Source organism: Pinus tabuliformis, chromosome 3_2 (genome assembly GCF_031772625.1).
Source record: "Pinus tabuliformis cultivar Carrire ecotype Pingquan chromosome 3_2, CPIR1, whole genome shotgun sequence".
NCBI lineage: Eukaryota > Viridiplantae > Streptophyta > Pinopsida > Pinales > Pinaceae > Pinus > Pinus tabuliformis.
In genome coordinates, this window is record NC_142302.1 from 132,701,910 (window position 1) to 132,719,383 (window position 17,474).

The following is a 17,474-nucleotide window of genomic DNA, read 5'->3' on the forward strand; positions in this document are numbered from 1 at the left end:
AACAAGGAAATTTTAGGCTCGCTGGCGAACTGTAAGAAACAAAGGAAGCCGAAGTTCTGGCAGAAGTGGAAGGAACAGGAGGACAGAAGTAAGTCATAGGTCCAGCAAGGTTGGGAGCAGATAATTACAACCAAATAGATCTAGACATTTTACAGTAGAGGGTTGGAGCCCTTAAGGTTGGTGCCTCAGAACTGAAAGGATTGGTGTCCTGGGAGTTGGTGCTCTTGAGGTTGGAGCCTCACAAAGAGTCCAAGTTGGTGCTTGGCAACTGATTGAAACCATATATATATATATATATATATATATATATATATATATATATATATATATATATATATATATATATATATATATATATATATATATATATATATATATACATATACATATATAGATATATATATATATATACATATACATATATAGATATATATATATATATATACATATACATATATATATATATATATATACATATATATACATATATATTATACATATATATATATATATATACATATATATATTGTACTTGATTTATTGCAAAGATCACATTAATAAAAGCATCTATTCCTGTTATCTATTTCTGTGTTCCAAATATAAATGTTTTTAACTGATAAAAATAATAATTGAAAAGAAATATTGATTCACCCCCCCAGTATTTCCAACAATTGGTATTAGAGTGGGCTTCTTCATATCAGCCTAACAGCTTGAAGAAGGATTCTTAGTCATGATGAGAAATCAAGAAGTGTCAGGAAGACCTCCTCTGTTCGATGGCACAAATTTTGGTTTCTGGAAAAAGAGAATGTCCTACTACTTAATGTCCCTTGGACCTGAAGTTTGGCATTTGGTCTTAAATGAGTACATATCTCCTTCCACTCTTCCAACAGATCAAGACGAGAGGAAAGTCTACGTTGCAAATGCAAAAGCCTTAAACTCCATCACTAGTGGAATCATTGATTCTGAATTTCCAAAAGTCATGAATTGTAACTCTGCCAAATAAGTATGGGATACGCTAATTGGCTTATACGACGGGGACGCCAAAGTCAAGAAGGCAAAGCTTCAAACTCATAGAAGGAAATTTGAAAGTTTGAAAATAGATGATGAAGAAGATATTGCATCATACTTTCTCCGAGTAGCTGAAGTGGTCAACTCTCTTAAAGGATTGGAAGAAAACATTGAAGAAAGCGCCATTGTTCAAAAGGTCTTAAGATCTATCCCAGATAGATTTGACTCCAAAGCAAGTGCCATAGAAGAAATGAAGGATCTAGATACTCTTAAGATTGATGAACTCCATGGAATCCTCATTGCTTATGAGATGAGAAAAGGTTGCCCAAGTTCCAAAGATGCAACATTCAAGGCCTCAAAATCAAAAAAGAGGAAAGAAAAGAATGTCAGTAGTGATGACTCTGATGTTGAATCCGAATTGGCACAATTTGTATGAAGGCTGAAGAAAGGATCTAAGCTAAAAGGTAAATACCCTCTTATTTGTTTCAAATGTGGAAAAATAGGTCATTATGCTACAAATTTTCCTCATAAGCATGATAGTGATGATGAAGAAAATTCTAAAAGGATGGTATACAAAAATAAAGGGTTCAATAAGAAGAATTTACTCTCTAAGCAAGATGAGTCTGATGAAGATGAATTTGTAGTCATCAAAAATAAATCAACTAACCAGTTCCCTCACCGCAAAGGAGGTAATGAAGAATTAGATGAAGAAAATGACTATGCTGGAAGCCAAGAAGTATTATTCATGGCATTCAAAAATGATGATGACTCAGGGCTAGATGGAAATGTAGATGAATTGTTAATAAGTGCCATTGAAGAAAATGAGAAATTACGGAATAAAATCATTTCTCTGAAGGTAGAAAACGAGGAAACGAAAAGAAGGGAAGATCTCTTGAAAAATAAGCTAAAAGAAAAAGAAGAAGCTTGCGAAGAACGTGAAGCTGAAATAGTATCTCTAAGGAAGGAATTGGAGCAAGTTAAAAAGGGTTGGAAAATCTCTCAAATACTTGACACTATCCTAAATAATCAAAAACCTCAACATGAAAAATCTGGAATAGGTTTTAAAGGAGAATCATCAAGTACTAAGAATAATGTGAAAAGCTATGCCGACGTACTTTCCAGCAACCCAAAAGAAGAAAGATTATTTCATCAAAGGCTCATCCCAGATCCAAAGAATGAAGAGAGATTAACTCCAAGGAAGAATGTTGATTCAAATCATGGATGTTACAACAGATACAAAACAGTATTTCATCAAAGGCCCATCTCAAATCCAAAGAATGAAGCGGGAGTAACTCCAAGGAAGAATGTTGATTCAAATCATGGCTATTACAACAAGTAAAAAGTTATATTTTTTGGGCATTGTTTCGATTGTAAAAATTTTGGTCATCAAGCTAGACATTGCATGTCTCATAAGAATGACACACCAAAACTGAAGGATCAAATAAACAAACCATATGTCCCCAAAGTGAAAGGACAAATCAAGACCTACAATTATTTTGATCACTTGGCCAAATTTAATCTGATTTGCTCATTATGTAATAATAATGGACACAATGAACAAAATTGCCCACTCAAAAGAGGAAAAGAAAGAAGTGAGAATCCCAACACGGATAAATGTGGCCTAGCTCTATGTGCTCAAAATAATGAAAATCATTGGTTTGTGGATAGTGGATGCTCCAGACACATGACAGGGGACAAAAGGAAGTTTGTCTCATTGAACAAAAAGGAAGGAAATGCATCCTTTGGAAGTGGATCTGCCAAAATTGCTGGAAAAGGAACTATTACTCTTATTAATGGAAAAGGAAAAGCTCAAAATGCTTTGCTAGTAAACGGGCTCAAACACAACCTCCTGAGTATTAGCCAAATCTGTGATCAAGGACATAATGTTGTCTTTAGCACCAAAGATTGTGAAATAAGGAACTCTTCCTCAAGGGAACTTGTAGCGAAAGTGGTTAGAACACCAGACAACATCTACATTCTAAACAAGATTCAAGAATATAAACGCTACTTAAGTCAAATAGATGAAATTTGGTTGTGGCACAAGCGACTTGGACATATAAGCTTTGATAACTTGATCAATATCAGCAAGATTAAAGCAGTGTGAGACATTCCAAAGTTATTCAAACCAAATCAAGGAATATGTGGTCCATGTCAACATGGAAAGAAAACCAGAACCAGCCACAAGACCAAGGAGTTTTCTACATCAAAGCCTTTGGAGATCACCCATGTTGATTTATGTGGACCAACTAGAACTCCGACACTCCAAGGAGAAAGGTACTTTTCTTTATTTGTTGATGACCATACTAGAATGATGTGGATATATTTTATAAAATATAAATCCGAAGCATTTGAGTGTTTTAAGAATCTTAAAACTCTTGTAGAAAATGAAAAGGACTCAAAGATTAAGTGCCTCACAACAGATAGAGGGGGAGAATTCACATCAAAAGAATTTAATGAATTCTGTAAAATACATGGAATTAAGAGAGAACTCTCTGCTACCAGAACACCCAAGAAAAATGGGGTAGTTGAAAGAAGAAACCGAACAGTTCAAGAAATGGCAAGAACAATGTTAATAGCAGTTGACTTATAGCCAAAATTCTGGAGAGAAGCAGTCGAGACAGCTGTCTATACCTTGAATCGAACTCAGTTAAGACCAAATAATGAGAAGACTCCTTATGAATTATGGAAAGGAAGAACTGCTTCAATAAAATACTTCAAGAATTCTGGAAGCAAGTGCTTCATAAAAATCAATGATGGCTCACCAGGAAAGTTTGATTCTAGGGTTGATGAAGGGATCTTCCTTGGATATTCTACACGGAGCAAAGCCTACAAGTGCTATAATAACCGACTATGGAAAATAGTGGAAAGCATTAATGTGAATATTGATGAAGACCTTCCAAAGAAAGAAAATGAAGAACATGAAGTTGATCCTCTCATTGAAGAAGAAGAACCTAAAGAAAAAGAAAAAAATCGAGAAATACCCAAGGAAAAAGAACCATCTCAAACTCCTTCAAAGATGAAAATTCTCCAAAAATATCACCTGGAAGAGCATATTATTGGCAATATAGATGAAGGGATGCAAACCCGAAGAAGGATGACAAATGCACCAAAGAAAAATTATTTGCTCTTCTACCCATGATAGAACTAGAAACATTTACTCAAGCAAGTAAGGATCCTGATTGGGAAGAATGAGACATGGGAGTTGGTACCTCGTCCAAAGGACAAAAACATAATAGGAACCGAGTGGGTGTTTAAAAACAAAATGAATGAAGATGGAAAAATCATCAAAAGTAAGGGAGCACTTGTTTGTAAAGGCTATTCACAAATTGAAGGAATTGACTTTGAAGAAACATTTTCACCAGTAGCTCGTGTGGAAGCTATCAGTATGTTATTGGCATTTTCTTGCTCAAAAGGATTCAAAATCTATCAAATGGATGTAAAATCAGCATTTTTGAATGGGGAACTCAAGGAAGAAGTCTACATGGAGCAACCAGAAGGGTTTAATCTAACAGAAGGAAAAGACTTTGTTTGTAAGTTGAAAAAGGCATTATATGGGTTGAAACAAGCTCCTAGAGCTTGGTACGCAAGATTGGATCACTATCTACAACAACAAGGCTTCAAGAAGGGCATGGCAGGAAGTAATCTCTACATAAAGACGGATGAGGATAAGTTACTAGTCACACTTGTTTATGTTGATGATCCGATTTTTTCTAGTAATAAGATGAGATGAGCCATGAGTTTTCTCAAAATATGTCAACAGAGTTCAAGATGTCAATGATAGGAGAGTTATCTCACTTCCTTGGACTACAAGTATCTCAAAGCACGACATGCATGTTTATATCTCAAGCCAAATATCTTAAAGACATGCTTAAAAGATATGGAATGGAAGACTGTGCACCCATGAGCACACTTATGACCACAAGTTGCAAATTAAGAAAAAATAATGACTCCCCTCCGGTAAATGCAACTCATTACAGGTCAATAATTGGAGCCCTTCTATACTTAACTACTACGAGACCCAACATTATGCAAGCAATACGAATGGTGGGAAGATTTCAATCAGCTCCTAAACAATCCCATTTGTTGGCTGTAAAACGAATTTTGAGATACCTGAAAGGAACTCCTGATTTCAGTCTCTAGTACGCTAAGAGCTCAACTCTTACTTTGACTGCATACACCGATGCTAATTGGGCAAGAAGTGTCGAAGATCGGAAAAGTACTAGTGGAAATGCATTCTTCCTCAGAGACTGTTTAGTATCTTGGCTCAGCAAAAAACAGGCATCCATATCACTATCTATAGCTGAAGTCGAGTATATGGCTGCGCAGATTGTTGTACTCAAATACTATGGATGAAGGAAGCTCTAAAAGATGTCAACATAGGTACAAATCATCCAATTACTATCTATTGTGATAACACAAGTGCAATCAGCCTCAGCAAAAATCCAGTGATGCACTCAAAGACCAAACATATACCAATCAAGTATCACTTCATTCATGAACAAGTAGCTGAACAAAACATCATATTGGAATATATCAATACTAAGGAGCAGATAGCTAATATTTTCACAAAACCTCTTCCTCGAGAAGCATTTGAACATCTTCATCAAAATATGGGGGTTATCTCTTTAGCATCACTTAAGTTGATTCATAAATATGTTGCAGGACAGGGGGAGCAGTTTGTCAGGGGGAGTCCTTGTGCACTCCTTTGCCACTGATGTCAAAGGGGGAGAGAAGAAGTATATTTTCATCAATGACAAAGGGGGAGATTGTTGACCTAGATTGTCATTGATGTCAATATTTCAATATCCTGGATGAGTAAACAATGATGTGAAGCCAAGCAGAGTGGATCCATGAAGAAACAGGAGCAAGAAGCCAAGGAGCAAAGCCATCAGGAAAGCCATCAGAAGAGAAACACATCAGAGGAGTATTGTAGAATATTAGAGCAGGGAATATTGAAAGTCACAGGAGCTATCAAGAGAAGCATATTGAAAGAATTCATCGGAAACAGGTTATCGAAAGCCATCATGAAGCCAAAGTGTAAGAGGAATAGGTCATTGGAAGCATAGAGGAACATATCAAAGCAGATAATATTGTAAGTTGTCAGTTGTGGAGTCATATTGGATGGCATTAAGAGATGAACGACAGAGATGAGTTTTCATTCTAGTGGAAAAGGAATCCGAACGAGAGCCGTGGAGCTGAGGATGGTAGAAGATCTACAATCATCGGAAGCGAATGAATTCAGGGCGTTAACCAAGAAAAAGGGTGGATTTAAATATATAAGCAGGATTTCAGGCAGATGCAAAATGGTAAATGGTATTTAGAGGAGAGCGCCCGATTCCATTCAATGGTTGACAAATAGCAACTACAGGAGAGAGAAAAACTACTCATTTCGGGTGGGTAACTCTCATGCAAGCAATCCACCCGAAATCGTTGTAGACCGTTGGATTTTGGGGGTTGAAATGTACAGTGGAGAATGGACCCGACTGCACCATTGTAATATGCCCTAATGTTATATCACATCCACCGTATCGGGAGTTATGTATCGCAAGTGTTTAAGGCCTTGTCATATTAAAGCTCCAATTGCAATATCGCAAGTCTCAAAGGGATGCAAACCTGCGATTACGATATATATATACGGACCTGATGGGTGTATTAACTTTTGTTTAATGTAATATCGCATCCGGTTCAATCGTAAGTCTTGAAGGATTGTAACAATATAAATTGTCGATTGCGATAAGGCGATGGACCTGACGTAGTTATTAAAAACTGGTTAATAACATAATCACCTCCGCTTCATTGGAAATAGGGGAATCGACTATCGACCATCAGCTATACTATGGGCACGACTTATAAAGACCTCCAGAATGTTGCGATTGTGATTGTGGGTTTAAAGGAATAACTCCGACTGTTCATGAAGGTTGCGATTTCCGTAAAGAATAAGTCTATTGTTTGAATAATAATAAAGATGACCTCTCTTCCTAATTAACGTGTCCTGTGAGTATTGATGAATTCGAAGAGACAGAGGAAGCCAAAGAGTGAGCACAGAGGAAGCTAAAAGATCAAGCGAGCATTGAGGAAGCCAAAGCACAAGTGAGCAAGGAGGAAGCCAAAGGTCAGGCGTATCAGGCATATAAAACATAGAACAAGGAAAGTTTAGGCTTGCTGGCAAACTGTAAGAAACAAAGGAAGCCGAAGTTCTAGTAGAAGTGGAAGGAACATGAGGACAGAAGTAAGTCATAGGTCCAACAGGGTTAGGAGCAGAGAATTACAACCAAACAGATCCAAATATTTTACAGCAGAGGGTTGGAGCCCTTGAGGTTGGTGCCTCAGAACTGAAAGGATTGGTGTCCTGGGAGTTGGTGCTCCTAAATTCAAGGTTGGTGCCTTGACAAGACAAATTTGGTGCTCTGGAGGTTGGAGCCTCACAAAGAGTCCAAGCTGGTGCTTGGCAACTGATTGAAACCATATATATATATATATATATATATATATATATATATATATATATATATATATATAGTACTTGATTTATTGCAAAGATCACAGTAATAAAAGCATCTATTCTTGTTATCTATTTCTTTGTTCCAAATATAAATGTTTTTAACTGATAAAAATAATAATTGAAAAGAAATACTGATTCACCCCCCCCCCCCCCAGTATTTCCAACATTTTTTTCTTCTTTGGTATCATAGAAAGCTACTTATATCTTTATCAATGCCTCCTCCTTCATTTTATTTCATAGTATTGTCAATCCATCATTTGAGTGAGCATCTCCACCTATATAACTAAAATACTTTCTCTACCAACTACACAAGTTGAAATTCTCTTATCCCAATCTATCATAAAAAGGTAGGAAGTATTTGAATTCAACAAAGTGATCCTTTAGCAATGACAATAATTTTACAAAAGTCTTAAGGTCCTTTTCCTGACGTGCTATCTTAAAATCAACATATGTACTTCTCCTTCAAGTGGTGGTTCCCCTCTTGAATCTACACATTAATTAACCTTAGGTCTCTCTCTCTCTCTCTCTCTCTCTCTCTCTCTCTCTCATCATTTACCCATGTTGAGTCTATTTTTCCCCAAAGTTCTAGAAACTATTTCAAGGTTAAGGATTTAACTTCTCTTATACCTATATGATATATAAATGGTACACTTATGGCGTATTCATTTCACTAATATGAATCCTCTATGGAATTGATAGTTCAACTAGATTCTTTGTCAAATACAAGCTCCTAGTCCTTCTCTTCTCCAACATGACTAAAGGATATATTTATTATTTGGCTTCAAATCCTTGGCTTGTTTGCTATGGAAATCAAAGACTAATGCCCATCAAACTTCTCCAATGGATTGCCAATTAAAAGGGTTGCACTTTTTCTTTTTCATACTCTACCTAAAATTTGAATTTTTGTCAATTAAGTGAAGGAACAATTATGCCTATTATTGAATTAAACAATAGACTTCACAATAATATTTCTCCTTCAATGCAACACTTGCCTCAATATTCCTTTACTTGAAAGAGAAAGAAATGTCTATGATACCATTGGATTGCACTAGTCATGTCTTCTAAATTACCAACATTGCTTATGCATACTATGTATTCTAGCACTTCTATCAAAACACTTCAACAATGGAAGGTATATCACTCTTTGAATTTACACGGAGAAAAATGTTCAAATACTACCAAAGGGAAGTGTTAGTCTAATTTACTAGCATAAATTAGGACATTAAATTATCAATTTGGGAATTCATAAACTTGAGAGATACCATGCACTATATGTGCAAGCTAACAATATTTTTCAAAAAGAAACGTTATCTCTACTTAAATGATTGCAATGTAAAATAAGATTCTAATTAATCAATCCAAATCCAAAAGAAAGGAATTGATCTTATCAATCTAGACTACTTGAGCCTACAGTGGCATAATATCAAGTTGTGAGGTGAAGTATTGTTATGCAACCAACTCACAAAATACAAGAAAAGATAGATCAACGACCTAAAAATCAGCCTCTTCGAAGGGGCAACCTCCTTTACATTACATAAATGAACAATTATTGGATGATAGAAATGATAAGACCTACTTGCTATATATAGGAGTCTAAGGCATCACAATATAATCAAAGAGTACATAAAAATAATAATGTAAGGGCTCAACAATAAAAATAGTGGGCTTCTTGATTTGAATCCTGATCGAAATTAGTACTTGGTTCATTGACTTTTTAAAAGTGTTTGCATATATTTAAAATCAATGTTAAGCAAATCTCAACTTAAATGACATACAAAAATTGAAATGAAATTGCAGTAAATAAAGAGCAATAGCAAAACACACAAGAGAAATAATACCATAAAGTTGATAACATAGTTTGGCTATCTCAAATCCTACATCTTCGGGCCCAGTCTTCAGTGGGTATTCCTTCTCTATTAATTAATAATAGCTATAAAAGTACATTATTTTTATATAAAAATGACTATTGACTGGTCCCATTGTGTTCTGCTCGACCTCAGGAACCCAATGCAACTTTCAGCTCTCAAAAATACCTCCTAAAACTCCCACAATCAGCCTCCAAATATCTGTTATGTTGCCTCTACTCTCTTCTCAATTACACCTCTGCTGCATAAAAATACAATTTTCTTCCTATGGTGCATTGGATAAATTTTTATAATAATATTTGAGAGGTCAAGGGATCAAATCCCGAACACCCTTCAAAACATTATAATATGGTACATTCTATAAAATGTATAAAATAAAAATTCAAAGGATTCAGTGGCGAGGTCAATGGACCCGACATCCCACACCCATACCATATATAACATTAAAAATTTAAATTTTATGGCCCGTAGGCCTTATCACCATACACGGAGGGAGTTGGTTAATGATATGGTGGAGGATATGTTAGTGGAAGTATGGTGGGGACCGCCAATAATGGCAGGCTCCCGCAATTTTTTTTGTTAAATAATAAATCATATCCCTTTAAATATATGTGGTGGGATTCTATAACAAGAACCACCATTAGCTCAATCGGTAAGCCACTGGATTTGTAGATCAGAGGTCTTAGGATCAAATCCCATCCGGTTTTTTTGTTTGCTAACGATATTTTTGACCAACCATTAAAGGCCATGTGTCGCCCTTTGATAGGGCCACATGTCTCCTTGGGATAAGCCCATATGCCATCAATCAAAAGTTTCCACTTTTTGCCATCAGGATGCGCCACATGTCAGACCGGAACCATGACCCTTGGATTCTCGGAATCATGAGTTGATTGTTGACTTTGACCAATTTGACTTTGACTTTGACCTTCTTGGGCCAGAACTTTGACCTTGAATAACTTTTGCATACAGAGTCATATTCTTCCCATTCAAGTTGCGTTGGAATTGTTTTTTTGAGCTTCACACGATGGTGTTGCTTTCACTCGAATCCAATGGCTTTGAATTTTTTGCCATTAATCCCTTTTAGATCAATCTTGATCATTTCGGATCATTCCTCCCCACTAATACCTTTTGGACCACCAAAAGACTTTACTTAGTTTTGACATGAAGACAATTTTCCTCCACCTATTCTATATCACCAAGTAATTTTGTCATGTGCACCTGTCTCATCACAATCAATTGTAAAAGCACCATCACAACTGAAAACATATTGTTAGTTGTCTACATGTTTCCACATATTTTTGTTTCTATTTCTTTCACCACAACCCATGTACAACACATCAATAGCGATGATAAAAACAAAGATGCTAAGGTAAACAAACCAATCTTTTTACCCTTCTTTTCAAGTCTTCACGATGACACCTCATGTCGTAATGTTGTTGTCTCTTGAAACATAACATGGTCAGATCTACCTGTTGCCACCATCTTGCTTTCTTACTTTAGATCAGCTACTTTGCACACTTTTGCAGACGTAAGCAGAAAGATTTCACTTTTCATTCTCACTACTAATATTTTAGTCTCATGTCAGACTCAAATCCATGATTCTGCTCTGTTATGCTCCCCGCTTCCTATTTTCCCTTCCACTTCCCTTTCTAATCGTGAACTACTTAGGCTTCTATTTAGGATGTAGCTTCATCAGTGTTCTTTGTCATGGTCATTTTTCTTGCAATACGAGCAATATCATTTCATATATTTCTTCTCATCACAAAAACATGGAATACTTTCTTCATACTTCGTCTTCTTCGTCATGGCCATCATCTTCTTGTATAAATCTCTTCTCTTCCAGCACTTGACAACGCAATGGTTAGATAAACCACAAAAAGTGCGCAGTTTTCTATGCCATAAACTTTTCACATCACCAATCTTCCTAAAATCAAAAGGAATGCTATAAAAACTAACTTTATTATTCCTTGGATGATCATCTCTGGCATATGTATGTCGTGAAGATTTTGTGTTCATTCATTCACCTCACATCTCGCATGCCTTACTACCAAACGAAGATTTTTGTCGATCTTCTTGCATGGATGGCACATAGGAGGTATCCTCAATTTCATCTTGAGTCTCTAGCACATATGACATATTCTCTAAATGTACACACATTTCATCATTTCTTATTACAAGAGGTATAACAACACTTTCTCCAACTTTCTCCTACTTTGCCTTTACAACTCAAGACACAATGTTCGCTTCTCGACATTTGTGGCTTTGAGTAATTTCTTCAGTTCTGCATTTTCCAGTTGAATATTGTGGTTAACGTCCTCCAACTTTTGCACCCTTCCTCGTTTCAATATTTTATTCATATCTACTTTCACAAATGCTTCTTTACCTAGTGAACATGCACACTTATAAACCAAACTATCAATAACCACTCTAATAGTGGGGAGGCCTTCTCTATTAATTGATAAAATCCATCAAGTTAAATGAGTTTTGTATAAATGTGACTCCCTATTGGTCCTACTATGTTCTTTTCAACCTCAGGAACCCGACGCAAATTTCGGCTTTCAAAAATACCTCCTAGAACTCCCACAATGAGCCTCCAAAGTTATTTTATGTCACCTCTACTCTCTACTCAATTACACCTTTGTTGCATAAAAATACAATTATGCTTCCTATGGAACATTGGCTAAATTTTTATAATAATGTTTGAGAGGTCAAGGGGTCAAATCCCGACCTCCCTGCCAAACTTTATAATATGGTATATTGTATAAAACATATTAAAAACAAAATTCAAAGGATTCAGTGGCGAGTTCAACGGACCTACTACCCCACACCTATACCATATATATAACATTAAACATTTAAAGCTTATGGCTTGTAGGCCTTATCACCATACGTGAAAGGAGTTGGTTAATGATATGGCAGAGGATATGTTGGCAGAGGTATGGTGGGGGCCACCAATAATGGAGGGCTCCTGCCATTGTTTTTGTTAAATGATAAATCATATCCCTTTAAATATATGTGGCGGGATTCTATAACAAGACCCATCGTTAGCCCAATCGATAAGTTGTTGGATTTGCAGAGCATAGGTCTCAAGATCAAATCCCATCTGGTCTATCTATTTGCTAACAATAATTTTTACCAACCATAAAAGGCCACATGTCACCCTATGATAGGGCCACGTGTCACCTTGGGATTAGTCCATATGCCAACAATCAAAAGCTGCCAATTTTTGCCATCTAGATGCACCATGTGTTAGACTGGAACCATGACCCTTGACTGCCTGGAACCATGAGTTGACTATTGACTTTGACTAGTTTGACTTTGACTTTGACCTTCTTGGAAGGTAACTTTGACCTTGAATAATTTCTGCATACATAGGCAAATTTTTCCCGTTCAAGTTGTGTTAGAATCGTTTTTTTTAACCTCTACGTGATTCCGTTGTTTTCGCTCGAATCACATCACATTGAATTTTTTGCCATTAATCCCTTTTAGATCAATCTGTATCATTTTGGATCACTTCTATAGGGCACAACAATAACAACATGGGGATACATGGGCACAAAAATAACAATAGGGGGCTACAGTAACAATAAGGGTAATACACTAGTAATATAGGGACCTAACATACACCTCTCCTTCAAAAAAGTGTTGTCCTCAATTCTTGAGTAGTTCTGAATGCTCCTGTATAAAAATTCTCATCCTCCCATGTGGAATCATCACTGGGTAAGTTCTTCCACTTAATGAGATACTCTAAAATCAATAGATTATGTAGCTTTTGAGTTCTTGTTTCCATTACTTCTTCATGATCAAATATGATTTTTCCTTCTTCGTCACGTTCTGACAACACTGTTTGAACCTTAGAATTTTCTCATAAAGATGATGTGATGGATGGTGGATGATATCCATAAAGTGCCATAAATGGGGTCATTTTTGTTGTAGTATGGAAGGAAGTGTCTTTAACATCATAATTCATATTTCTTAATGTGCTCCACCAGTGCCATGTGGCACTCTGTACAAGTTCGCTCTAATACCAAATGTTATGCAATCAACTCAAAAAATAGAAGAAAATATAGATCAACAACTTTAAAATTAGCCTCTTCAAGGGGGAAACCTCCTTTACATTACATAAATGAACAATTCTTAGATGATACAAGTGATACAACCTCCTTGGTATATATAGGAGTCTAAGGGGTCATAATATAATCAAAGCCTACATAACAATAATAATGTATGGCATAATAATAACAATACGGGGCTACACTAACAATAACAATAAGGGGAATACAGTAGTGTTATAGGGACCTGTTGAGGCCTCGAAAATCGCTGCCAAAACAAAGGGGAAACCACCCGGTCTGGACCTTGAAAGCAGTTCCTTTTCCGTTTGGAATAGTGGCTCCGACTGGGGATAATGGGACCAGTTTCCCAATAATAGATAAAAGTGGGATGGACGAGTAGCTTATGAGGTAGGATAGTGATAAGCGAATAACTAAAACTATTAGCAAAATATATAATCTAATAATCTAATCCCGGGACTTATCAATCTTTCAAAGCGTAGCGTTTCATAATCTGTGCTTTAAGGCAGGCATATAGATGACTCTAACACTAAAGCATAGACGTTTAAACCATTTAAGATTGCTCTGCATAATTAGTTATGCAGAGTGATCATAGCGAATTACTACACATTGACCTTCATATCATTGCTACATGCATGATTAAAAGAAAGGCATATCACAAAACATCCAATAGTGGAATGAAATGAAGATTTGCTGTTACAGCGCATACATGTATTCAATAATAGCAAAAGATAATAACACAGCAATTCATATGAAAAGAAAGAGGACAGATGCAGATAATAGTACCATGTAAGCTGCTCAACAATCCATTATATAAATCGCTATGTCGCAGTCCTTCCTTCAAACCAGAAAGCATTCCAAACAAGAGACAATAGTGCACAAATGCATAAAACAACCTTCTCGTCAAATAAAGGACTATCGGTCGAGTTTCATAAAAGAATATAGGCTGAAGCACAGTAGTGCAAACTTCAGCCTTTAAGTCTATTACAAAATTTTACGACCCTTTCCAAAACAATGAAAGGGTCTATAAATACTAATCTAATCTAAATATCTAAGAAAAACTGAAAACTATGAAATTGGCATCAATAAATATTTCTCCATCTATCTTGGCAATCTGGCAGTCGGCAGCAATGCCTCATTCGGTGCGCTCTTTGCCTTTAAACCTCAACTGACATATCGCAAGCATGGGCTGTACTTCCGGTGGAGTGTTGAGACGCAACGTGAGCTGGGCATCATATGTGGCATCCTGAAAGTCGAGGATCAGGCACTTGAGAGCATCTGTTAAACACTTAAGAGCCGACCTTTGAGTGTGCGGCTTGATTAGAAAGTGCATATGCGTCGGAGGTTAAAGTATTTACTCCAGCGATTAACTTTCTCTTTTCCTCCAGTCCATGATAACTTGTTTTCTCAATCATGTTCGCCGTGGTTATGCTTCCAGGTGTACACTGAGAGATCATGTTGGCCCAATAGAGTGTATTGTTGACCAAATCAATCATATTGTTGGCAATCATTTTACTCCTTGAAGCTGCCCTTTCCGCTTTCATCATTTGAGTGTTCCATTCCGTGAAGAGTATGTCTTTGAATGGCTCATAGATCCTAGGCAATTTTGCTTCTTTCCCCACATCAGTATCTTGCCAATCAAGATATGAAGTTATGGTTTCTTCGGTCTGATCTAGCTCATTTCTGGCTTTTTCAATTTGCTGACATACTACTGTAGATACTTCACATAATGGCTCAGCCTCAGTTAGTTTTTGGCACAAGAGTCTAACCTGAGAGATTAATGCATTATTTATTTGAGCTGCCTCTGCTCTGAAATCCTCGACTTTCTTGGTGCCCTTGATATCTTCGAGTTGTGCCAACAGTTGAGCGATTTGCTCATCCTTTGACTTCGTCATTTGCTCGTTTGCTGCTCTCAATTGTGCCAATGCCTCTGTTAACTCTTTCTGCTTCTGGATTGCGCTCTGGTCAATCTTCTGTTTTTCAGTCTGCAGTTGCTGGGTTAATACATTGTTTGCTTGTTGTTGTGCCAGCAACTGCTCTTCTACCTTTGCTTCCTTGTTTCGCGCTTCAGCTACTTCTGCTTGCAATGCACAAATTTCTTGGTCCTTAGTCTTTAACAAAAGACTTACCTCCGATGCTTTATCAATAGTCGCTGCAGAATAAGCTCCCGCATACTGCGATAGCTTGGTTAGATCATCGGAGGGGTCCAATTCTTCCTTCCAGACTACACTCCCCGTAACTGTCTGCTCAGGAAAGATGGAAGGTTGATCAAGCCTTCGTCTCTTCCTTGAGCGCTTAACAACTGCTTTGTGCCTAGGGCTGTAGAAAACATCCAGGGGAGGAATATCTTCCACCTGGAGCACAATCTGATTGGAAGGGTCTTTGGTGATTACCTCGAGCTCCTTTGAAGTGGGTGGGCCGCTGGTTCCGCTTAGAACCTGAGAAGAAGTGGTGTCCGGTGTGTCTTTGGAGCCTTCCTTTCCACTGATAATGGAATCGAATTGATTCCATTGTTTCAGCAATTCAGGATCTATGGAGGTCTGGGATTTACTCTTTTCCTTTTCTTGTTCCAACCTCTTTTGCTCCTCCAACTCTTTCTGTTGCTGTTCTTCTGACTCCTTTCTCTGTTTCTCTTCTTGCTCTCTTCTTTGCTTATCTGCTAATTCCTTTTTCTGCCTATCTGCCAGTTCTTTCCTTTGTTTCTCTTCTTCTTCCTTCCGCTGTTCCTCCATCTGCTTCTACTTTCTCTGTTCTTATTCCTTCTGCTCTTTCTGCTGCTTATCCATTTGCTCCTTTCTCTGCTTCTCTGCCTGCTGCTTCTCTTGCCTTTCCGCCTGTTGTTTCTTTAGTTCTTTATTTATAACAGGAGGTTGGCTCGTCTGTTTCTGACCTGGCTCGCTTGAGGAGGATGCTGTGGTTAATGACAATAAATTTAGGGGCAGAGTTTGCAACCTCTGCTCCCTAAGTTTATTGAATTCGATTAAATTTTCATCATTGTATCTCATCTTGGCAAGCTGCTTGGTTTGGCCTATTGAATCAGCAGCTACGAACAGGTCATCAAACTCGTCCTCTTGATGGTCAATCTTGGTCAATTTGGCCTGTTCTAGAGCATTGTAGGCAGTTTTATGTGGATCATAGAGTCTGGCTGGCATAGTGGGCAGGGATAAAGCTTGCATCTTTGTTGCCTCCTTTTCTGCATGCTGAATATTATGTAGAGTAAAAACACCCATCCTCAAGGGAAAAGGGGGCCAGCCCCTCTTCTTCTCTTTCTTGAGAGTTTGAGTGACACTCTCGGCCATAATCTGGTAGGAGATCTCTCGGGCTAACAGTTTGTCTGGAACATATAGAGGGAGAACATGCGGTTTGGCTTGGGTCCCATAAACCCTAATATAGGTAAAATTCTCTTCTCCAAACCAACCTACTACAGCTGGTAAGTCGAAGGAAGCGAGATATGAGATTTTAGGAATAGGCCGGTCAAAAATGGAGTAATGAATGGGAAGCATAAATCCATTGCAAATTTGATACAAATGGTCCTTGTAAGAGGACTTCCACAATTTCCGATGATACAAATGAATGGGCAAAGGGTCTTGGCTGGTCCATCTCCAACCGAGAATGGGAAACTCAGAGTTAAAACACAATGTGTCCATAATGTAGGCACTATAATAAAATGGAGGGATTTTCCTTTCGGTGACCACAGATTTAGCTCTAAAATCCCGAACAACTATAGTCAATTTATCAGAAAGAATGGTGGCCCAATCCATGATAAAACCATTAACAGCTGCTTCCATTAGGGGAACCATCTCTATATCAAAATTGGCAGAATCATGTAATCCCCATAGCCTACACATCATAATTCCCGCATAGCAATAGGGAGAAGCCAAGGAATCGACGGAGTACTTACCCGAGCTTTCGTGCTTGTGTTTGGCCGGGTTCTGCCTCCAATCCCGAATGGGCTCGGATGGTACTTCATTTTCAGCTGCAAATTTCTCCACGAAGTCTTTGTTGTAGATTTTCTCTGGCTCGGGCAAA